The following is a 24,740-nucleotide window of genomic DNA, read 5'->3' on the forward strand; positions in this document are numbered from 1 at the left end:
GGGCACCGGACGGAGAATTGCAGAAGTCGGCACCCGAAGAAAGAGCAGAGTGCCGCTTCCCGTCTTACTCGTGCTCTCCCACCTGCCCCGCCTGCCAGCACTAAACAGCCAAAACATGTAAAACAAAAAGGCTCCATTCCTAGTGGTCATGACCAAAACATGGGGAACGCACTTCAGCCTACAACGGGTAGAATGCGAGGTGCGGAATGATTAGCGACAAGAAAACTCGTTCGCGTTCTTCAAGACAAGGGCAGTAATGCTGTCGTTATCCGCGGGAGTTTGGTTCCAAAGAACTGCGTGACAGGACGCACAGGAACACAATATCTCCTTGACGGTACCGTCACCCAATTAGCCGAGGCAAGAGTGCAAGTGCATACACAGTACTACTCTGGCGAGGTGACAGCACTTTGCATGAAATGCCCCTTGTACGACTTCGTGCTCGGAAACATCCCAGGTGTCAGGGAACCACACGACCAGAACCCAGGCTGGATGAGTGCACGTGTTAGCATGACACGGCACCAGTTCCCCAGGAACACCTAATGCCCGGAAAATCGGAGCGTTGTGCCAACGCCTCGGGCAAGAAGACACAAGAGTACACGTTATCCCCGTTGCACGTGCCACGAATCCAGTGCTGTTATCCCCGTTGCACGTGCCACGAATCCAGTGCTGTTAGCTGAAAGGACCAGTTAGCTAAAGAGCAGCGGAAGGATGTAACACTCAAACGGCTCTTCCCTAGAATCAGTAAGGAGATTATATCCGGTAAGGGTCATAAATACTTCTTCCGTGAAAAAGGAAATATTCTTTACCGTCATTACTCCATGTCGACTGGCAGGAATTTCGAACAGGTTGTTGTACCCCTTGTGTTCAGGTCGCAAATTCTACACAGAGCCCATGAAAGCACTATGGCCGGGCACTAAAGAATACGACGAACGACCGATCGTGTACCAGAGAATTTTTATTGGCTTCACCTACACGGAGATGTCGCCCGATTCGTTAAGTCATAAATGCCAAAGAACAACACCAAAGGGCAAGGTTGGCATTGCACCACTCGACAACATGCCATTGATCACTACTCTTTTCGAACAAGGAACTATCATAGGCTATTACTACTATATGAACAGCTGCGATGACTACGGAAGGCAGAAGGATTTGGGTGCTTCACACTTGTAACATGTCTTAATGCCCAAGCAAAAAGCAAGTATTGCGACCTGAGTGCAGCATGTCGGATGCTGATTTTCTGAGTGTTTTACATGGTCGTGAAAGGTCTCCGAGGTTGCTCAGTAGCCAATCACTGCTTCAGCTCCCACTGCTACCCTAAAGCAAAAAAAAAGAAAAAGAAAACTATCAATATTTATAATCACACTTAACAAGACTGCAAGTGTATGCATTTTTGGTTTGATACACCATTTAAATCATAAATGCAGCACGCACTGAGGTTTACTGGCAGGCGCCTAATTTAAGATTCCTAGCCTTGCACACTCCAGAAGGGCAATCTGCACTCTGGGTGCCCTTCACATTTTCAAAAAAAGGAAGGGAAATAAGATGTACTCAAACTTCCCACAGGGCCAGATGGAGACCAGTTGATGGAATTAAACTTTAACGTGCTCGAACAATTGCGGCTAAGAGATAAGCTGTTGATCCCTAAATTAATTCCGGATCTCAACTATATCGCTTACAGATTTAATTATTCGTCCTCTTGGCAAGCGTCAGCATGCGCTAAACAACACGACTTTTAGTGAAAATCTACTATGGTCGGATACAGCTCTGCATGATGCTCCGCCCACATTCGGGACCGCTGAACAAAAGTCCTCCATGATTCTTGGGACCTAAACAGGAAATTAATCACTAGACAAAATTAAAAGCTCAATAATGGTTGCCTCTGACTTATTTGATAGTTAACCATTGAAAAGCTGATATTGCTCACTGCTGTGATTGGCCAGTGGAGAAATAGAGGACGCCCGCTGTTACCAGCTGTCGTTTTCTTTTGGTCAGTGTATCCTACTCTAGCTCAACTGCAGGGTGACTGATCCCTTACACCCGGTGTTCTTTCCCCGAAATCTCAATCCGCGGCATTTCTGCACTGCAATGTGAAGAAAAGCAACAGCCGCGGCAGGGATCGAACCCAAGAGCTAGGGCAAACTGAACGCTCGTCCAGTCAGCAAACTCGCAGGTCAACTATACTATAGCTTTCCAGCTGGATTATTTTGTTACAAGGCCGCTCTAAATAAACTTGCTTAATTCGCTGTCAAATAATAAACCAGTGACGAACACACTGCTTAGCTCTGCAAATCAAGTGGTCCAGAGCAATGACGCCAAAGTCTCCCAGTGACACCCTGGAGGAATCAGCTCGCAAATATGCTGCGCGCGCAGTCAAGAAAACCAGCCAACGCCAGCGAAACAGGCCCATGTCGAAGTGATCGCCGAATACATCACACGCGTTCTCCACTCGAACTTTTGCGCGCGCCTAAAGCAAACAAGGCTTTGCGGTGCCATTTCCTTTTTGGGAATACGCACTGGGACACGGGAAAACGAAACCATCCCTCCGTATGCGGTTGATGTTTGATTTTGCGAGTCCCGAACGATCTCCGAAGCACGACTCCTTCGGCGTGTCCCTCAGCGACAGAAGACTCTCACCGAGCAATTGCAGGGTTGGCCCAAGGCGCCCAAGGTTCCTTCAGGCGAACCAGCTTCCGGGTCACTGCGCGCAGACGAGGCGGTAGCAGCGATAGCTTGCATCGGCGCTGCACGCTGCGGCTGCGTTCGTGTGCCCAAGTGCCTCTTTCGCTCCATGGAGTCAGCTTGCAAAAACGTTAGTCAACTTTACAACGTGAATGTCTCCTTCGAACACGCCAAACGCCACAACAGCTGGAGAGCTGAACATGCAACGGCAAATACCCGCCGCAAAAGTCGACAACCATCCACAACAAATAAAAGATAGAAGCCAGGCCTGATTGGCTGAAAGTCGGAGCGTCGTAGCCATGGAGGGTCGTAGCATCGGCTTCAACCAATGCCCCCTGAAGAACATGCCTGAAGCGTCAGGGGTTTTTATGCCCGCCGTAGAGCGCGCGTCCGCCGTATGGCGGTGCTGTCAGTTGTCCATCTAGCAGACGACACGCAGGCAGCACAGAAATTTCTTGTGACTGCCGTTGCAGCAAAAAGTATGCCTTCTGGTGTGCTGTTTCTTATGTTATTTGTGGGGTCTGTTTAGTTTTACCGTTTGACAGGTGACGCATCGATGACTGCAGTTGCTGGAGGGAGTAGCGCGCGAAAATGCATTGCTGTTGCGTTCCGTTTTGCATGTTCAGCCAGCGAAACAAGAAACCCAGCTTTTCGTTCCATGAAATTTCTGCCGACTTACAACTCCGGTAAAAACGGCTCAAGGTAATTTGAAAAAAAAACGGGCAGCCAAACACAACATCAATTTATTGTGCAGTTTCTAGCTTGCATTTCCAGCCAAGGATATGCTACTGTCGACAGTTTGACTGCCCATCAAGACTGGGGTGGCCTCTTTTACCCGAAGTCAACGCTCCTAAGAGTGTTACAGGACCTCAAGAAGTTCGTCGATATCATGCTCAAAGACCGAACTCATCTTCAAAGGCCACTGGACGCATGCTTGCTCAACACCTAGTGTGAATAAAATCGCGGGTTTGCCTGTCCCGACCTGTGAGAACAAGGATAGCGGCCACAGGGAAGCACTACTGCATATTATATGCAAGAAGTTCATCAAAACGCTGCTAACAAACCATGCACTCTACATAACAGACATGCAATTAAGAATTAACGCAGTTGCGAAGATGTACAACAAGAAACCTCTTTCCCGAAAATTCTTGAAACTGCAGTAAGAAACGATTTCCGCCGCCTACATCGCACCGACGCATGCCATTTTTCCTTGTAAGTGCGCACGTGTCTGTGCCTTCCAGCACAGTTTTTCTAAATATTCACACGTCGGTCGGCATGTCTGATGCTCGATACCCTTGTTCCAGTTGTGATTTCATCAACGCACTTGCTGGTCATTTGGAGAAATCCGGTCAGTCAGGCCTGCTGTGTTACTCCCAAAGTCACTGTTTACGTGTGCATCACACAGGAAACCTATAGTGAGCTGTGCTTCTTGCGAAAAGAATAGAGAAGAGGGGCATGGGTTTATTTGAAATTTGTCAACGTTATTCAGGGAGGTACCGTTCGGCGAAAGCTCGTCGGAAAGATGACCAGAAACAGCGCAGGCTGGGCGTTGCAAGATCTGCTTCACCTGATTGAAACATTTCTCGCAATGCTCCGCAGCAAGATTGTAACAGGCGCGCTTCGCAAAGTTCTAAGAACATTAGATATGAGGGATGTGCCCCCTGCGGGCCAACGACTCCCCATGAAGGTTACCGCGACGTCTCCGGCTTCCATCCATTGAGCGCCATGCAGTCCTCCTTTGCCACGGGTCACCTGGCTACAGTTGAGCACTCGGGTAATTCCGGACTTCCTCCTGTCCTTATTCCATCTCATGGATTATTTTCTCTTTTTGCGTGTCCGATCGAAGTAGTTGATTTCTTGCCATTGGCAGCAGTACAATATACAACCATGCATCATGCAGTGTAAATACTAATTTTGCGGCATTTCTAGCCACTTCAAGCACTTGTTGCAATATGTATGTTTCGAGCATGTTCATTTTGTTGTAAACCGTCCAAAAGTTACTGCTTATGCAGCAGACAAAAGGTCTTAACAGCATGATAGAACGGTGTGCACAGCACGCTTTTAGATTTTGAAATCGAAACTGATGATCCGCTTTCAATATTATGTGGCAGTCAGCTTAGATTTTTTAAGCATTTGCTGCACTCTCAGACATCCAAGAACACGTTTTTTGTCATTAACAAAATAAAAGTTGTTGCTCAAAGCCCGAAACCCGAACAAAGGATGAAGCAGCCGTGACCTACTGAACTAGAGACCTGCACATTTGGCGGGGTCCTATGGGACTGCGTGCGCCAACTTTCGTTAACTTTTTGGCCGTTGAGGACGCTCAGTTGAACTGTTTTTTTGTCATCATCATCGTCTGCTTTTTTACAAATGATTTCTCTCCTCTCACTGTCTCCCTGTGACTTTGTCCTGTCTTATAATTTTGAAACGTAGTAATGAACGATGCAAATATGATATTTCTTTAAATCCTAGCGGTGAATATTCTGTTTGCGCGCATGCATGCGTGATACTTTCTCACATCTTTGCTAAGACAATGGATTAATGATGCGTACTCAAAATGTAGACAAATGACAAAACTATTACGTCCTTGAAGTAATATAATCGGCGCCACCTTGCTCAACAGGTAAATTGTAGCGCCACGCCGCCCGTAGTTGCCCTCCCCTAGCGGCAAAAGGCATGAACTAGAAGGTGCGCGCTGGAGCAGTGCGAAGTGTGCAGGTCTCTAGTTCCGTAGGTCATGGAAACAGTATTATCGGGAGCCGCGCATCTCAGTCTCCCAGCCATTGAAATCAAAATTGAGCGTCATCTTTCAGCGGCTCCTCGCGGCCAGTCTGCGCAACACAGTGGCAATCTGGGGGCCCATTGAAATCGAGGAGACGCTTCAGGCATGTTCTTCAGGAGGCATTGCTTCAACAAAACAGCAAACTTGTTTTTCAATACTGCAGATCACGATTTTCAAGGTGAACGTTGGGAATTAATAGGTAGCAGACAATTATAAGCGCTCTAATATAGAAGGATACTGCTAATGTATTTTATTCGAGACCTAACTGCAGTCCACGGAGGAAGACTATACCGTATTGTGCGTTTTTATCTTGGACTCAAAAATTTCCCTGCCTCAACCGCGGGCTCATTTGCTATGAAACTGCACACAGAGCTTGCGTATTATGGTAACTTTTGTATTGTAGCAAGTTTGACAACAGTATTTACTGAGTTGAGCCGTGCATGATGCGAAAACGTAATAGTCTGCGTAGAGATCGGCGAACCAAAACCTGCAGACGACGTTTTTTTTCGCTGAAGGGCGGCAGTGACGCCATCTGTTTTTGGCAGTGGAAAGCGTCACAACAGCCGATACGAGCGTTGCAAACAATATTCTTTGAAAGGTAAAGCCTCGTTAAATAAGTTGTTCTGATATTTTTCCCGCTCAATTAGCCGAAAATGTTGAAAGTGCTTCAGTTGAAGCAGACGAAACGGCCGGAACAGCATATTCAAAGGGCCCGCGCTTCTTGCAACGCTCGCCTCGGCGGCCTTGTCGTCACGCTTTCCACTGCCGAAAACAGATGGCGCTACTGCCGGTATTAAGCAAAAAAAAAAAGTCGTCTTTGGGTTTTGGTTCGCCGATCTCTACGTAGACGATTACGTTTTCGCATCATGCACGGCTCAACTCAGTAAGTACTGTTGTCAAACTTGCTACAATACAAAAGTTATCATAATACGCAAGCTCTGTGTGCAGTTTAATCCCAAATGAGCCAGCGGTTCAGGCTGGGAAGCTTTTGAAAGTCTTCACGATAAAAACGCACAATACTAGGTGTATAAACTCCGCTGTCTGCGGCGACCAGAATAGGTCACAAGCCCGCGGCGCCACTATCATGCTGGCGGCGCCTGGCGGCCTGGAAAGAAACTACCGCCGTTTCGGTTGCCAAGGCTATAGTGCCTAGAATATACTGGCTAGTGTGCCGAGCGCCAGCGCTGCGCAATGGGAGCAGGTGGCACCGTTTGCAATGAAAGCCCACTGATGGCGGCAGAGGGCGCTGCTTGTCGGGAGGGTGCTGCCGCAGCAGACGACGCGATTTTCTCGCTTCGGAAGGCAGCGACCTGGCCTTGTGCGCGCGCGATTAACCTGCTTGTGCACGAAATTTTGTTGACTGAGGTGCAGTGTATGTTGTCCTTTGTGGCTCCTTGCACATGAAAGTCGACGCATCCGCTCCTCCGAGCAGTTCTGTGGTGATTTCGTCGGTTTTGTGCGCGCGTTCTGTGCGTGCGTGTATCCGTTCTGCGTGCTTTCACCGTGTAGTCAAATCATGCACTGTGCTCTCGATTGTTTTTTCCCGTGTCCACCACTAAACGAGCTACATGTTACTGCACAAAAAAGATGTCAAAGCCAAAGCGACAGTGCAAAGAGAAGACTTGCTTTGTGCCAATGTGTAAAAGCGGTTACCGCTCGAACAAGGAACGTGTTTCCATGTTTACTGCACCATCTGATGCTACGCGGCTTGCAGAATGGGAAAGAAACATCAAAAGAGAGGACAGAAGGCTGACGCCAGCTGCTGTGGTTTGCGAGAAACATTTTGAGAGCAGTTGTATCGAGCGCACATTCAGTGCCAGCGTAAATGGTGTTACCAGCGAGCTTCCCCGCGATAAACCGCGCCTTAAACCCGACGCCGTGCCTTCGATACTCACGCATTACCCAGAACACATTCTGCCTAAAGTGTCAGCTAAAAGAAAAACTAGAAATCTGTGCCAGCAAGAGCCTCCAGCAAAGCGTCATAGGCGTGCTGCGTCGGAAGCCTCCGAGTTGTGCTCAGGCATTGATAATGCTGAATCGGTGAGCATGGAAGCATCTGACACCAACAGCGGAGCTGCAGTAACTGAAAAGTGCACCACCCCACGCTGTGTTTCTGCAGAAGGAAGCGCTGGCGAAGCGCAAAATGCTGGTGACGAACGACCACGAACAACCAACGATCGTCTCCATCCATTCTCCAACGTCGCTATTCCAGTGACATGGATGAAAGTGCCATCCGTGACAGTCGATTCATTAGCGTACGCCTATTGTGAGGCTGAAAAAAATAACTTCGCTAACCTCTTCATTGAAAAGATGGTAGCATTTGCAAAGCCATTACTTGATGGACAATCAGTGGTAGCCACGGTTTACCTCAGGGGAAGGGAAAAGTCAAAACACATCGTCACAACTTGCGAAGAGGCCGAAACTTTGATCAAGGAAGTTGCCTTGACAAATCTTTGTGATGGATGCAGCATAAAGCCGGCCTCAGGAAAGCACACCTCCTACAAAGGCATGATTTTTTTCTGAGAAGTGTTCATTATCTGTGAGGTCTGAAGGTGAATCCTGCGCTTTCTGCAAGTACCAAAGGATTCTGGCTCAAAACCAAGCGTGCAGAAAAAAGCAAAGCACAAGTGAAATTGCCAGAAAATCTGATGAAAAGAAACAGTGCAGGAACATTTCTCGAAGCCTGTCAAGAACCAAGAAACTATTGGTAAATGCAAGGATACAGGTGGCTCACATGAAAGAGCGAAATGAGGTTCTTAGTGAAGAGACATATAACAGCAAAATTAAATCTCTTCCCTCAAAGCAGCAGCTGGTTGTAAAGGGTTGTTTCCTTGCTGCAAGGCGAAAATCACACAAGGGAATGCGATACGATGATGAGTGGATTTTAGAATGTATGCTGATGAGGATGCGAAGCCCGAAGTTGTATGAACATCTCCGCAGACAGTCTATTATGGTTCTGCCAGGGCGAACTTGCCTGAAAAAGTACCTACAGCGCTTCAAGGGTGGCTTTGGCCTCAGTACAAAGGTCTTCGATGCCCTAAATGAAAAAACAAAGACCATGGATGCTTAGAGTTGTCACGGTGGCCTCGTCATTGACGAAATAGAGCTTTCGGAGCACCTAAGTGTTAAATCAGCTGGTGAGTATAGCTGCAATGAATTCTTGGACCGTTCTGTGTATACGGTAAAAGCTCTGATTCAAACCCCGCAATGCGAAAATCCGCATAATTAGAACTGCCGGCGCGGTCCCGGCCAACGCTATGCAAGTCTATGGCGTTGCACGCTCGCTGTTTCGGAAGCTACGGGTCTCGCACCGGTTAATTCGAACGGGCTCCCAAAGGAGGTTGTGTACATACAGGTATCGGTTCGGCAAGCGGTCGTCCAAATAGCCCCCCTCAAAGCTGAATTCTGTGCTGCAGAATCACTCGCGCACCTCTGACTTGCGCTGAACGGCAGTCGTGATGGCGGACGGACGGCCTCATCTACAAGAGCGGGCACACTGATAGTTTCGATTTTGCTTTTCTGAAACGTACGCCCAACCGCACTAGCCAGCCAGCCAAACCCAGCTACGCGCCGTTTATAGCGTTGGTTGGCTGTTTCGCTAATCTTCCCTATCCACATTTTTTTCTTCCCGCTTCGGAGCTGCTGAGTAATGCCGTATTCATCGCCCGTGAATCTTCCGCGCTTGCGGCGTGCGATGCACTAGCGGCAGAGCTCCACCGCTAAAAATAGTGATTGTTGCGCCGTTCTCATCTAAAATAACAAGCAACTACTGCCAAGTCTTTCACCAAATAAATTTACCGCGATGCAAGCGGTTCTTGTCAGTTTTTTTTTTCGCGGTCATTCGATAGTTCGAACTTAATTTCAGACTATGCGAACATTTTTCCCGGTCCATTGAAGCACGAATCAGCGAGCTTTTACAGTATGAGAAAAATACGATGTTCTGCTAAGCACTACAATATTGCTCGAGCCGTGCAGTGCTCTGGTAATATTCGATCGTCAAGTATTTTAGCGCGTGTTTCTTTTTATGCTGGTTTAGCACCTTTGCCATATTCTGATCTGTGTTGAGAGATGTCTGCGCATAAAACAAGGCGTTTTCCCTGTGCTTTTTTTTTTACAATTCAGGTGATATTGAAGGCTTTGTTGACCTTGGAGGTCGTACACCTGCTGACCAGAAGAATGTGCTGGCAGACCATGGGATGATTGTGCTGTTTCAGCCATTTACTGGTAAACTTTTTTTTTCTCTTGGTTACAGTTCACAACTTTATACGTAAAACGCACGTACATTTGTGAGAGATTACCTTTCCGCAGGAAAATGGACGCAAATCCTCGGTGCTTTTGCCTCATAGGGCAATGTGAAGGCCCCAACAGTGGCGAAAATCATTTTGGAAACCACAGTCCTTGCGGAAAAGGCTGGTCTGTTCGTGTATTGCATAACATGCGACGGCGCCAGCTGGAATAGGAGCTTGTGGCGGCTGTTTGGAATACAGGGTAAGGCTGTAATTTCACGCAAAATGCAAGATTGTTTAGAGTGTGCATGGTGCTAGTGCAGATTTCATGTTTTTAATGTTTAAATATTGTGATGAAGAAACTGATCGCAAGTTGTTTTGTTTTTTTCAAAGGTTCTCCAAGCCACGTTCGGAGCAGCACCAAACACCCAGTGGATCCTAAAAGGCAGCTCTATTTTTTGTCAGATTTTCCACCCCTTTTGAAGAATGTGAGAAATGGATTTGTTGGAAAAGGATACCTGACACCAGCTGGGCATGTTCACATTCGTATTGTACTAGCAGCCTTCGAAACGGATCGAGAAAATGTTACACTGAAAGTTATGCCAAGCCTGACAAATGCACACCTTAAGCCAAACTGCTTTGAAAAAATGAAAGTGGACATCGCATTTCAGCTCTTCAGCGACCAGGTCATCAAAGGACTTTTCATTTATAGAGAACACATTGAAGCCTCACATAGGACCGTGCAGCCGACAGTAGATTTCGTAAAAGAAATGAATCGCCTGATTCGTGTTATGACATCGCGAACAAGCGAGAAGGCACTCAAGCCTGACAGTCCAAATGTGCAATTTCTGAAAGGCTTCCTAGAGTATCTGCAGGAATGGGAGCAAACTGCAAAACCAGCTGGTGGTGGTTTTCTTACAGAAAGCACGTCTGCTGGGCTAAGGGTTACCATCAAGAGTACACTTGGCTTGTTGTCCTACCTGACGTCGACTCTGGGTTTCAAGTATCTTTTAACATCCAGATTAAGCCAGGATAAGCTTGAAAACCTTTTTGGTACAATTAGACAGTCGTCTGGCTGTAACGACCATACGACAGTGTCACAGTTTCTGATGACTGAATTTACTCGCATTCTACAACCTGGCAAAGCCACCTAGAGGAGTGAACTGCACCCCAGACGAAAGCAAAGCACTGCTGAGCCCAAAGGAGGTGTGTGAAACTACGAGTAAGTTCCTTTCAGACAAAATAGATGACCTTCTTGACCACGGAAACGTCAGTGAAGCTGAAGATGTAGTTCAAGCTGTCGTGTCTAGCAGTGACCATGCATCGTTCATAGAGAAGAAGAGCCACAGTGCTTTGATTTACTACACTACAGGCTACGTGGCAAGAAAGATCATTGCTAAGAACTGTTGTTCACAGTGTGCTGGCTGCCTATGTGTAAGCAAAGCTGAAGCAAGTGCCGACGCCGCTTCGTACTTTACTAGCCATTTTGACAATGGGGGCCTAGTGTACCCCAGCCAGAGCTTGTCAACTGCTGTAAAGGCCATGGAAGATGCCTTTACTGTGTTTTCTTAGTAAAAACAAGCTCCATGAAATGAGTTTAGTTGAATTTTCGAGTCAGCTACAGACACTGTCTTTTCCTCAACTTGGCTGCGCAGTTTTATCTACCGTTGTAAAGTTTTACGTTCTCTTAAGGTTTCGTTTTTTTGTCAAGGGCCTCAACAAAGAGAGGGAAGCGCAAAGGCAGCGGCATAAGTTTCTAAAACTGCGTCGCTGCCAATAAATGCTTCTCATGTGCACATATGGGCCCTGCTTGCTGTACTTCTGTAACATGTCCGCGATTGATATTGCACGCGAATAAAAACGAGTGTTGCACGACTGTGTTTCCTGCGTTATTCACATTGCATGTGTTTACTCGTTCGTAAATGTAGTACGTACACAGCGAGAACACCTAAATATAATCCAATAAAATTAACCGAAGCGTTTCGCCTACTTTATTAGAGAAAATGTTACCGAAAAAGTACTTCCTATATATATATATATATATATATATATATATATATATATATATATATAAAAGATATCTATGTACAGCACAAGTTTCGTGTTTCGAAACACGAAGTTGTGCTGAATTTCACAGCAGCTTTCGCGCAAGCGACAAGTGCTAAATGTGCAGCTCCTCGACAGAGACTCAGAACAAACCCTGAAACCTATAGTCAGCTGCCTCCATGACAGCTTTGGTCGATTACAGCTGAACGAAAGCAAAAATGCACTAGTCCTCTTGCCGATGTTGCGAGAGCGTTGCGGCTCGGCGGCACCCTCCCGACTTGCAGCGCTCCATGCGGCGGCCGTCGGCATTCATCGCTCGCGGTGCCACCAGGAAGGCCACGGTCGGCACACTAGCCAGTATATCCTAGGCTGTCAGATGACCCTCTAGCAGACGACACGCAGGCAGCACAGAATTTTCTTGTGACTGCCGTTGCAGCAAAAAAGTATGCCTTCTGGTGCGCTCCATCGTATATTATTTGTGTGGTCTATTTAGTGTTACCGTTTGACAGGTGACGCATCGATGACTGCAGTTGCTGGAGGGAGTAGCGAGCGAAAATGCATTGTTGTTGCGTTCCGTTTTGCATGTTCAGTCAGCGAAACAAGAAACCCAGCGTTTCGTTCCATGAAATTCCTGCCGACTTACAACTCCGGGAAAGACGGCTCAAGGTAATTTGAAAAAAAAAAAAACTGGCAGCCAAACACAACATCAATTTATTCTGCACTTTGTAGCTTGCATTTCCAGCCAAGGATATGCTACTGTCGACAGTTTGACTGCCCATCAAGACTGGGGTGGCCTCTTTTACCCGAAGTCAACGCTCCTAAGAGTGTTACAGGGCCTCAAGAAGTTCGTCGATATCATGCTCAAAGACCGAACGCAACTTCAAAGGCCACTGGATATGCATGCTTGCTCAACACCTTGTATGAATAAAGTCGCGGGTTTGCCTGCCCTGACCTGTGAGCACAAGGATAGCGGCCACAGGGAAGCACTACTGCATATTATATGCAAGAAGTTCATCAAACCGCTGCTAAGAAACCATGCACTTGACATAACAGACATTCAATTAAGAATTAACGCAGTTGCGAAGATGCGAAGATGTACAACAAGAAGCCTCTTTCCAGAAAATTCTTGAAACTGCAGTAAGAAACGACTTCCGCCGCCTACATCACACCGACGCATGCCATTTTTCCTTGTAAGTGCGCACGTGCCTATGCCTTCCAGCAGTTTTTTTAAACATTCACACGTCGCTCGCCATGTCTGATGCTCGATCCCCTTGTTCCAGTTGTCATTTCATCAACGCACTTGCTGGTCATTTGGAGAAATCCGGTCAGTCAGGCCTGCTGTGTTACTCCCAGAGTCACTGTTTGGGTGTGCATCACACAGGGAACGTATAGTGAGCTGTGCTTCTTGCGAAAAGAATAGAGAAGAGGGGCATGGGTTTATTTGAAATTTGTCAACGTTATTCAGGGAGGTACCGTTCGGCGAAAGCTCGTCGGAAAGATGACCAGAAACAGCGCAGGCTGGGCCTTGCAAGATCTGCTTCACCTGATCGAAACATCACTCGTAATGCTCCGCAGCGAGATTGTAACAGGCGCGCTTCGCAAAGTTCTAAGAACATTAGATATGAGGGATGTGTCCCCTGCGGGCGAACGACTCCCCATGAAGGTTACCGCGACGTCTCCGGCTTCCATCCATTGAGCGCCATGCAGTCCTCCTTTGCCACGGGTCACCTGGCTACAGTTGAGCACTCGGGTAATTCCGGACTTCCTCCTGTCGTTATTCCATCTCATGGATTATTTTCTCTTTTTGCGTGTCCGATCGAAGTAGTTGATTTCTTGCCATTGGCCGCAGTACAATATACAACCATGCATCATGCAGTGTAAATACTTATTTTGCGGCATTTCTAGCCACTTCAAGCACTCGTTGCAATATGGATGTTTCGAACATTTTCATTTTGTTGTAAACCGTCCAAAAGTTACTGGTTATGCAGCAGACAAAAGGTCTTAACAGCATTGTAGAACGGCGTGCACAGCACGCTTTTGGATTTCGAAATCGAAACTGATGATTCGCTTTCAATATTATGTTGAAGTCAGCTTAGATTTTTTAAGCATTTGCTGCACTCAGACATCCAAGAACATGTTTTTTGTCATTAAAAACTAAAAGTTGTTGCTCAAAGCCCGAAAAAAGGATGAAACAGCATGATCGGCAGCCGTACGTCACAGTCTCCCAGCCATTGAAACCAAAATTGAGGGTCATCTTTTAGCGGTTCCTCGCGGCCAGTCTGCGCAACACCGAGGCAATCTCGGGGCCCATTGCTTCAGGCATGTTCTTCAGGAGGCATTGCTTCAACAAAACAGCAAACTTGTTTTCAACACTGCAAATCTCGATTTTCAAGGCAAACGTTGGGAATTAATAGCTAGGAGACAATTATAAGTGCTCTAATATAGAAGGAAACTGCTAATATATTTTATTCGAGGCCTAACTGCGGCCCACGGAGGAAGACTATACAGTATTGCGCGTTTTTATCGTGAAGACTCAAAAATTTCCCCGCCTCAACCTCAACCCCGCCTCAACCTGCGTGTGCGCGCGCGTGCGTGCGCGGGTGCGTGTGTGCGCGGGTGCGTGTGCGCGCGGGTGCGCGTGCGCGTGCGCGTGCGTGCGTGCGCGTGTGTGTGGTACACTAAGCATGAAAAATACAAGGGTACAAAACACGCCAACCCATATGCAACAGCAGAAGTAAACTTGTCACATCTCAGTGACACGCGAATGAATGAAACCATCACTCAATAAACGCACTCGGAAGCAGACGAAGGCCTAGTGGGTGGCTACGTGTCTGCTTCTAGGTCTGTGTTTTCGCTTTTCGCTGTCTTCTCGCGTGTGGCGTGGGTCGGACAGTGCCCTCCGTGAGACCGAATGCTAACGACGCCCCTGCGGAGAAATTACCGGCAAGGTGGGCGCATTCTCAAGTGAGAAAACCCAACCGGAACCCTCAGGGGCAAGCTAGGCTTAGCTCGGCGCTGCCGAGCGAGGCCGCGCTACGCGTCTGCATGGATTCCGCGTTGTCGACGACAGCTACGCGGATGCCCGCTGTGTTGCCACCTGACGCAGCCTCCACGTCCACGCAATCGTCAGCGCCTCTGGGCCTCCAGCATGCACCGTCTTCCGATGCTACGACTTTGGCCTGTGACATGGACTGCTCCACCGCCTCCGTGCCCGTGGCACTCCCTCAAGAAACTGTGCCCGTCGCGCCAGTTCAGTATTCCCACCAAGGGCCGTCACCAGCGTCTGAGCCTCCTCCACAGATGCCTTCCGTGAGTCAAGGCTTTCTTCCGCCTGCTGCGAACTCGTTCCGCGTTACCATCAAGCCTACATTGCGCCTTGATATGACTGCCATCCCTGCCCGGAATGTTCAAGCCACAATTGACCACGCTCTTGGCTCTTCGAACTACTGCGGGTTTGTCGTCCATCGCCCATCGAACACCATCATGGTAAACTTGTCATCCTAGATGGACGCCCAGAAACATTGCGCAGTTAAACGGATCCCCCTGGATGACAGCAAGCATGTCCCGGTGCAAATATATTTTGCCTCTGGTCCTGACACACTCCGCTGCATGGTTTATCATGTCGACAGCACGAGCCCTCCCGAGGAGGTGCGCGCAAATATTCGCTGCTCAACTCACATTGTACTGCAAGCACGGCCTATGGGTCGCTGGGGCTCATACCTGCTCATCCTGCAAGGCCCGTTGACTCTCCCGAAGTACCTTACCTACTACGGTGCGATCGTCAAACCACAGCCCTTCCGACCTCGTCGTATTTTTTGTTATCACTGCCACAAAGAAGGACATATGCAAAATACCTGCCCTAATCCAGCAGCTGTGGCCGACATGAATGAACCAACAGTTCTTTGTGCCCTGTGCAAATCGCCGGACCATGACATTCGCTCTCCCGCTTGTCCAAATAAGAAGCAAGCGAAGAAGTTTCACAAGTCGCCTCCAAAAATGGATGTTCCTACAAGTAATCGCTTTGCAGCTCTCGCATGTGACAACGACTTCCCTGAACTTCCTTTATCTGAGCCCCCTGCTCACCATACGTCTCCTCAGCAGCGTACATATGGACAAGCGGCTCACCTTCCCGGATCAAATGGTACGCCAAAACGTCCAGTGCATCCATTACATGTGGATACCACAGATGAAGACACAGCTTTAGACAATGCAATCGCGGAGGCTCGCCGCCGACTAGACGAACTCACCCAGCGCCGGGAACAACGTCGTTCTCAATCCTCTCGAAGAATTCTAATAACTCGGGAGCAATCATCAGAGGAATCACCTAGGGTAAGCACTGGCCCACAATCAGGTGCCGACCACCTGTTAGCCGTGACTACCCCGACAGTGGATAAGATATTAGCGCTGATGAAGCAGGTGACATCCCTCATCGTGGAAGCTCTTCGACCTCGTCATGGATAGCGCATCATCATCGGTGGTGGTGCAGTGGAACTGTCGAGGATTCGCTAATAAGGCCTCTGAAGTGAACATCCGCCTTCGCGACGGAAAGCTGAGGGCATGGGCGTTCCTACTGCAAGAGCATAATGCACTCCCACGCCTTTCAGGTTTCTGCGCCTACCATTCACCCTCTATCCCTGATCACCGTTGCACCGCCTCCTCCCTCAGCCCAGGTAAATCTGCAATTTATATTCACAGTTCAGTTCCGCACACACCGCTCGACCTTTCACGGTGGTGCAACACACGTCAAGAGGTTGTCGCCCTTCTCGTAAAACCTGCACGCACACCCCTTGTCCTAGTTTCTTTTTATAGTCGTCCTGGCTCCGCATCTCCCAATCTGGGATGGGTTCGTTTTATACGTTCTACCAACTCGGGTATCGCTATTCTAGTTGGTGGTGACTTCAACGGCGCACACACTGCGTGGGGTTACCCATCGGATTCCTCAAGGGGTGCACACATCCAAGGGAGCTTTTCGGATCATTCCTTTCAACTTTTAAACCACCCGAATACTTCTACCCGCCCACGAGGTGGCCCGTATTCACCTGGTTTGACTTGGTGGTTAGGCCCCGGTAACCCTCGTTGGGCTGTTGATTCTGATACTTGGGGTAGCGATCACAGCCCTATTTTTATCTCCCTCACGCCCACGCGTCTACGGAAAATACGCCGCACTGTACGAATAACGTCATGGGACTCTGTACGCGCAGACAATCATTTATCTACATTCAAGCCCTCTTCAGCACTGCCTACTCTCTCTGCTGTTCTCGCTACTCACACTATTACCACTACTGTAAATGAGGACGACCCAAACCCGGACATACATCTCTTGAATCTGTGGGCTATTCGTCGCCAGGCGGATCTTTACGCTACTCGTCACCCCGATGACCCAACGGCTCTTCCTACTCTTCACCGCGCTACCGCACGGGCGCGGCGCTATGCAAAGCGTCTAGGCAGGCAACGCTGGGCTACATGGTGTGCCCGCCTGTCCTCTACGCAGGGCAATCGACATCTTTGGAGAGTGTTTCACGCCATGGAGCGCCCTTCTCAGGTTGCAGATTACACAGAGAGCATTCGCCTCGCGCTAAATGTGGATGAGGACACATTTGCACAACAAGCGGCCCGTCAATTTTTTCCAAACCATGACTGCACCGCTACGTCTCCACCTGACTTATCGGTTACAGAGCCCTCCGATGGGATTATTTTTGACCTCACCATGGCCGAGCTGCTGGCCTCCATTGAACGTTTAAAAACTACTACTACTCCCGGGCACGACGGCATACCTAACTCCTTATTCCGTAACATGGAAGGGAGCGCTTTGCAAACCCTACTTGATACTTTTTAACGAAGTGTGGCTTTCTGGCGTCATGCCGGGAGACTGGAAGCATTCTATTGTGGTTACAATACCCAAGTCAGGTCAGCCTCCAGTATCTCTCTCGGCCCTTCGTCCAATTTCCCTTACGCCTACCATGTGCAAGGTTTATGAAAACATTCTAGCCGCACGCTTGTCGTGGTGACTGGAATCCCATGATTGTTACCCAGATTCCCAAATTTGTTTCCGCCCACAAATTGGAACGGAGGACGGCCTTGCTACTTTGGCTGCTGACGTGCTTGACCACTCTCAGCAGAGTCACCATGTACGAACCGTAATCGCTACAGACATAACAAAGGCATATGATAACATCCTTCACTCTGCCATTCTTGCCTCCCTTCAAACTCTTGGTCTCCCTCACCGGTTCCTCCTCTCTATTCACGCCTTTTTAGCAAATCGAACCTTCAGCGTGCGTGCCCACGGAAAGCCCTTTGGTAACTTCACTTCCAACAGAGGAGTGCCGCAGGGCTCCGTTCTCGCCCCCACATTATTTAATGTGGCTTTAATTCCTCTTGTTCGAGCCCTAGAGTCCATTCCTTCTATCCGCGTGCTTGCGTATGCCGATGATATAACCTTGTGGTGCTGTCATCCAGATGCGTCTATTCATCAGTCGGTCCTTCAACACGCGCTGGATGTATTGACATCTCGCCTCCCACCTCTGGGTCTAACACTCTCTCCTACTAAATCATGTTCATTCGAATTGGAAATAAAGCCGGCTTACGGAAAGCTCCCCCTTTAAATTTTACGGTACATAATTCTCTGATTCCTCAGGTAGAAACTGTTCGTATTCTTGGTCTTCTCCTCCATACATCTGGGACTGGCACCCCGTGGCTGACAGCCACCCGTAAATCGGCTCACGCTACTCTAGGTCTGATTCGTCGCATAGCTATGCGCTCTGGTGGCGCACGTGCTCATACGGCCCGCCAGCTTGTGCGCTCTATCCTTCAGCCACGGATAGTATATCAGGCACAATTTCAACGTCTCACCCGTAGACAGTGGGACTCCCTTGAAGCTATCAATCGTGAGGCTATGCGCGTCATAACATATCTGCCTCGTTTAGCACCCATACCTGTGCTACAGGAGTTCGCACAACTTAATACACTCAGTGAAATCATCGACCAACGGGTGGAAAATAGAGCTCGAAAACAGTCGCTCAAACTTCATCGTTTAAAGACACTTCCACCGTGGTCCTATTGCCAGCTCACTGACAATCGCCTCGCTGTTTCCCCGTCGGTATCAGCAGCGTATCTGCCTGAAGGGTGCATATTATACACGGATGCATCACATTCTGCAGAGAGGGGAGTTACTGCTGTGTATAGTCCATCTCATCCGCATCTCAACTCTCGCGCGACGTATACTGCGGATACGTGCACTCCCCTGGCATTGGAACTTCAAGCCATTTATAATGTCATTGCTTCCCTTCCTCTCGTTCCAACATTCAATACAGTTCATATTTACACCGACTCCCGCGCCGCCCTTAAACAGCTTAAGGCTGTTCGACGAACGTTCCAGATTTCACAATCAATTCATGTGCTCTGCGCAAAGTATCCATGTCCTGTACGCATACACTGGATTCGCGGCCATGCCCAGGATCTACATAACATTCAAGCGGATGCTATGACTCATCTTCATACATTAGACGATCCGCCACCTTCCCCTCTTCCCCTAGATCCGTTCCTGTCCCATGTTTCCGATTCCGAAGTTCTGCGCCAGCGAACACGCGCTCTAATTCCTCCGTGTTCGCACCCTCTCCGCCGCAGGAGGAGGTATCCGTGCGCCGGATTCGGGCAGGGGCGGCTCTGACACCATCTGTCCGTCATCGGTGGCGTGCCAAAGATCTGCCAGCACCTGACAGGTGCCCTCACTGTAGCGCTGCACCGGACATTTGTGATGTGCTGCACTTGTTATGGACGTGCCCAGCGACGGCTGCTATCAGAAAACGGCTCCTCAGGGAGGTGGGCCTGCGGTGGAACCGCGAAAGTGACTACGTGAAGTGGACTATGGACAACCGTTTCATTAGCAACCTGTGCGACTACCTCAGCGCAACGGTTCTTCACTCAATCTTTTAACTTTCAATCCCGTGCATTCCTTCCCCCACCTTCCTTTTTCAACTTATGCCTCATGGCACACTTCTCGAATAAAAAAAAATAAACGCACTCACAAAAAAGAAACAAAAACCAAACAGACACGCGCACACATGAGATACTAATGTTCTATTTTCTATATGCTCCATTCCAGCAACTCTAAATGAAAGGAGAGAACAAGCAGGCAATCTTTAAAGGGACACTGAGGAGAAATTGAACTTGGCTTGTATCGTTAGAATACCAGCTCCTGATCACAAAAACGCCGCTCTTACTGAAAACAAAGCTCTTGTAAGGTAGAAAATAGCAAGAACCAAAATACAGGTATCGCCGCCACAGGCCAATCTCGCAAGTACAAGCGTGGTGACGCCATAGGACAAGAGACGCCACCTTGGAGGAAATTTCCTTCCTACATGTTGCGCGAATCTCTGAGGCTGACAAAGGTAGGTTGCGCAGATCAATAATGAAGTAAGTTTTGTTTTAAAACCAAAAGTGCACTTTTATCACACAAGGAAGGTAGGCAAAAGACAACCTGAATGTTGGAAGCAAAGAAAACAGATGCTTGGCGGCGCCACAGGCGGCCAGGAGAGTTTCGATTTTTTATGGCGCTTCGCGTCTATGAGCTTTGCGTGCCCCGTGGTTGTTTTTGACGCGCTTCGATTTACAAGCGCCGAACAGCAGAGGAACTCCAAGTGCCGCTTCAAGTGCTAGTTAACCTTTGAAGGAGCCTGTTAAGGCTTGTCAGATGATCGCCACGGTCGATGAAAAGCTATGATGGCATGATGGTCGGTGATCGTACAAGGCAGCACTTGTGTATTCGCACGCTTGCCCGGCGAAACATTCCCGGCTGTGCCAGTCAACTTCAAACTACCTAACGGAAATCGTTTATTAGGGACGGGAGACAAGGTACAAGGCAGTTCCGAAAAATTGGTGATGGCCTAGCTCTGTTAGGCCAGAATATACCTAGCGAAAGCGCGGAGATTTCTGCATCAGAAGAGTGCATTCACTAGATGCGCCTTCATTGACGACTAACTTGAGCCGTCGTGGCGGAGCGGTAGCGCTTCCGCCTCAAACGCCGAAGGCCCTGGTTCGATTCCGAACCTCGGTACAGGAGTTCTTTTTATTCAGTGAGTGGGCGGGGGGTTTCAGTGGCTCCCATAGATGCCGCCGCCGAATACGTTGGTCAGCGTTTAAGCGCAGGCAATGTTAAGGCGCGTTTATGCTGGCGCGCCCTGCACGGCGAAGTCACGTCGGTTAAAGCGAGACCCTCTATACTCCAATTGCGCTTGACCGCCGACGCGTTCGGCGGCTTCGGCGCACTCTGACCGCACTGGCGGGAAGATTGGAGCATGTATCTATTTCGCGCCGAGTGCGCCAGCCGCCGCCGGCCCGGCCTGACTGATTTGGCTCCGCGGCGAGGTGCGCGTTATATTCAATAGCTGCGGCAGTTGGGCGGAGCTGTTCTTTTCGAGCTCGGCTATTTTAATCCATTCACAGTACATATCTGAAGGTACATGCAAGTGGGCGAGAGAGCCCGATCCAGTGGACCCGTTGGATCTAGCGGAAGCCGTTGAAGCGTCGTGCGCCGGCTTAAGTTTCAAGCCGCCAACTTTAAACCCGACCGCCTTTGAGCACCCATCCGTTTTTTGTGGCAAAAAAAATAAATAACTTGGCCCTTGCAACCGTGGGAGACCTCGACGCCACCTGCTGCGCCGTGCAACCGCACCGTTCAAGGAATCACAATCCGTTGGCCCCAAAGCCCCGGCCAGCCTCCGATGGGCGCAAGGCGCCAACCTTGTCCTGGCCCCTCGCGACTCCCCGCACTGGGGTTATGACATTTAGTCTGCAAAGGCTGCTCACTGAGGAAGGGGGAAACGACCCGCCGGCGCCTAACCTAACCGTGCTCCCTCAAAAGCATCGCACGCTCTGTGGGGCGGAGGTCGCTGAAATGCAGGCAGTAGTCTTTGCGAAACTACGTCGTCGGGTTCGGGAACGGGATCCATCGTAACGCTGGCAAGACGCCGGTGCAAACGTAAACGAAGCGACGGTAGCGACCCCCGATAGATGCCTTCAAAGTGCGGCGGCGGTACCTTTCATTTCGGCAGCTGCTAGACCGCATCGCTAGCCGCCAGAAATCACGGAGTCTCCGTTTACGTCACGTTTCACGTCTCTCCGTCCTGTGGCGTCATAAGAGTTCTCCGTGTCGTCATAAGAGTTCTCGAGTTTGAATCGGAGCGGCGGGAAAAACTTTTTCAACTTCGAATCCAAATTTCTTTGAAATAAATGCATCTTTCGCTCCCGGACAGGCGGCAACAAAGCCATGAAATGCCGAACTATCAGATTTTGCTAACAAAAAAAATTTGATAGGGTTCTCCTCAGTGTCCCTTTGTGTTGGGAAGAAAGAATTTGTGAATTTACTTTTTGCAAAGTAAGGAGCCAAGGAGAGTGCATGGGAGTGGCAAGTCTGTCTGGTACTAAGATGGCGCATGTAAGGGCAGGGGTCAAGTGGGATAATAATTTTAGTTGCAGGAATTTTCGTCTTCTCTGGAGAGTGTGGATACCATTAGCTGCCATTAGTTCGGATACCGAATCGGTGCGACCGTAATTGGGAAAGATGACTGCTCAGGAAACTGGGAAGTTCGAGCTGCTTTAATTTCAAGATCAATTTGTCATGTGGAATACGATCGATATATGTTTGCTGTAGAATAAAAATATGGCACCAATTTGTCCAGCTCTATCCTGTAAAGATGCGAAAACGTGAACAACTCTTGTTAATTGTGCAGTGGTCGACAGCCCCTTCCTGAAGCCAGGCTGGTACGGAGATAAGATGTTGCGCTGATTTAAGAAGTCGGTGATGTGAGTGTTCACGAGAGGATTTTACAGGTCGATGACATCAAATAAACGAACGGTAACTTAATAAACACAGGGGTTCCCTTTTTTAAACGCAGGCACTGCTCTCGCTAATCTCCAGTCACCGGGTAAGGAGGAAGATGTGATTGAAAATTGAAAGATCCATAAGATGCACGTTGCTGATTGATTTGCGTAGCGTCGAAGAAATGCATTCGAAATATTATCCGATCCTCAGGACGATTTAACTTCCAACCTCAACAGCACGTTATAACAATGCCCTCATAGGAAATAATGTTAGCGTCAGAAATATCTCAAGGTGCATTTAAGACTGGTTTAGAACTAGAAATGGCACTGCTGAAATGCGATTTAAATGCAATGCAGTAGTCTCAGGATCTGTTGTTTTGCATGAAGATAACCTAATTCGATGAATAGGTTTCTTATTTTGGCTAAGATAGAAACTTCCTGAATTTTTGAGGACCTGATTTAATAAAATTACGTAGGCCAGTGTTAATATAAAAATGTTTGGTCTGACTTACTGGCGTCTAAAAGGGCAAGGCGAATATTGGTAAAATCAAATGACGCTGTACGTTTTTTCATTGCACACTTCGCTTTCCTTTTCAAATGTATTATCGCGAGGTGCACAACTAATCCTCAGGGGATTTTTGAACGCGGTGCGTCGACAGTCGTGCGTCGGACAGCGGGGAGCTGCGCGTGCCAGCCCAGCGTTGCGCGTGTGCGCGTGCGAATGGTGTGTAAAGGCGTAAAGGAAGACAGCGCAGCGGAGATCGGGTCTTTCAAGCGAGGAGGTGGCAGCCGTCGGACGTTGGGTCCGCGCTGCCGTGGACCTCCCATGGATCCCCGACGCAAGCCAACTGCGTTCCTCGCAAGCATGGAGGTGACAGCCGATGGACTGAGGGTCTGTGCTGCCGAAAGGCACTCTCGGATAGCCTGATTTAAGCCTCCGGCGTTTCGTGACGCCGTCGACGTGATCTGGCTAGAGAGAGAGAGAGAGCACTTCATTTGCACCCGTCAGAGGTTTACACATCGGGTGAGACGCAGCCTCCCCGTTTCACCGTCTACCCCCCCCCCCCCCCCACCCCCCTAGACGTCGGCCGGAATCAGTTGACTTCCGGCGGCGGCCTGGGCTTGACCGATGACTTGTTTTTGGGCTTGTTCTTCCAGAAGCGTTTGCGGGTCGGTAGGCTGGAAACGCCGATTGGTCGGTGGGATGCGTGTCTGCGTGACGTTTTTTTCGCTTCGCCCTCGTTCTCAACCGGATGTGGGGTCGCCGCGCCTCTCTCGGCCTGTCCCTAGAGGGCCTAGAGACTTCTCGCGCTTTGTCGAAATCGACGGCAGCCATGAAAATTTACATATTAGACCTCGCTACAGCATTATCCCAGCGCAGCGCGCCTTTGTTTCTTTGCGTTGGCAAGCGTTAGAAGCGCGCGCCGTCTCGCGCTTTGTCCAAGTCGGCTCTAAAACTCGCGCTAGGCCTCGTTACTGGGTTGACAAAGTGCATGGCTTTGTTCCTTTCAATGGCAAGCCTCTGCCACTACATTCGGCGGCCTTAATTTTTATGATCGCTGTCAGCTTCAACAGCAAGTCCAAGAAACGTTGTGACGATCGCGCGGTGTGGAAATCGGCGGTAGAGACAAAAAACTCGTGCTTGTAGCTACAGACTTACCCAGCTCCAGTGCGCCTTTGTTTATTTCCGTAGCGACTACTCGCGCTTTGTAGAAATCGACGCCAGCCGTGAAAGTTTGCATATTAGACCTCGCTACAGCATTAGCCCAGCGCAGCGCGCCTTCGTTTCTTTGCGTTCAAACTTGTTTGCAGCACACCTTTGTTTGCTCGTTACTTTTGATCTTTTCAGTCGTTTCCTGAATCTGTCCGAAGAGCCGGTCTAGGTGTATGATTATTCGCCGTCATTGGAACCACATGGCGATTGCACTGCATACAGCATGACTTTGGTCCCCGTGTTTTTTGAATAAAAACATCAGATGTCGAAGGTCATGGTCGTGTCCGAGGATTGCTTGGACAGCTAGGGCGAAACCATAAGGACCGCACACGCTGTGTCGCCGCTGCCAAGTGAAGAGGCACAAAACGGCTGTCAACCTTAATAAAGGCCCTTCTCGGGGCCGCCTCAGTGTTTCCTGGCAGATCACGCGCTTTGCACCCTGTGCACGTGTTCTCCACATTTCCAATTAAATAGG

At 49.0% G+C, this 24,740-nt stretch overlaps 1 protein-coding gene across 1 annotated transcript in view; it reads right to left on the reverse strand.

Moving 5' to 3' along the window:
* Positions 1-24,740, reverse strand: part of LOC144115754 (uncharacterized) — a 328,928-nt gene that overhangs the window by 290,204 nt on the left and 13,984 nt on the right. The window contains exon 3 of the mRNA XM_077650248.1: positions 2,635-2,798. The gene's annotated coding sequence lies outside the window, so the exon portion shown is untranslated. The remainder of the gene's footprint in view (positions 1-2,634; positions 2,799-24,740) is intronic.

Source organism: Amblyomma americanum, chromosome 1 (assembly GCF_052857255.1).
Source record: "Amblyomma americanum isolate KBUSLIRL-KWMA chromosome 1, ASM5285725v1, whole genome shotgun sequence".
Taxonomy (NCBI): Eukaryota; Metazoa; Arthropoda; class Arachnida; order Ixodida; family Ixodidae; genus Amblyomma; species Amblyomma americanum.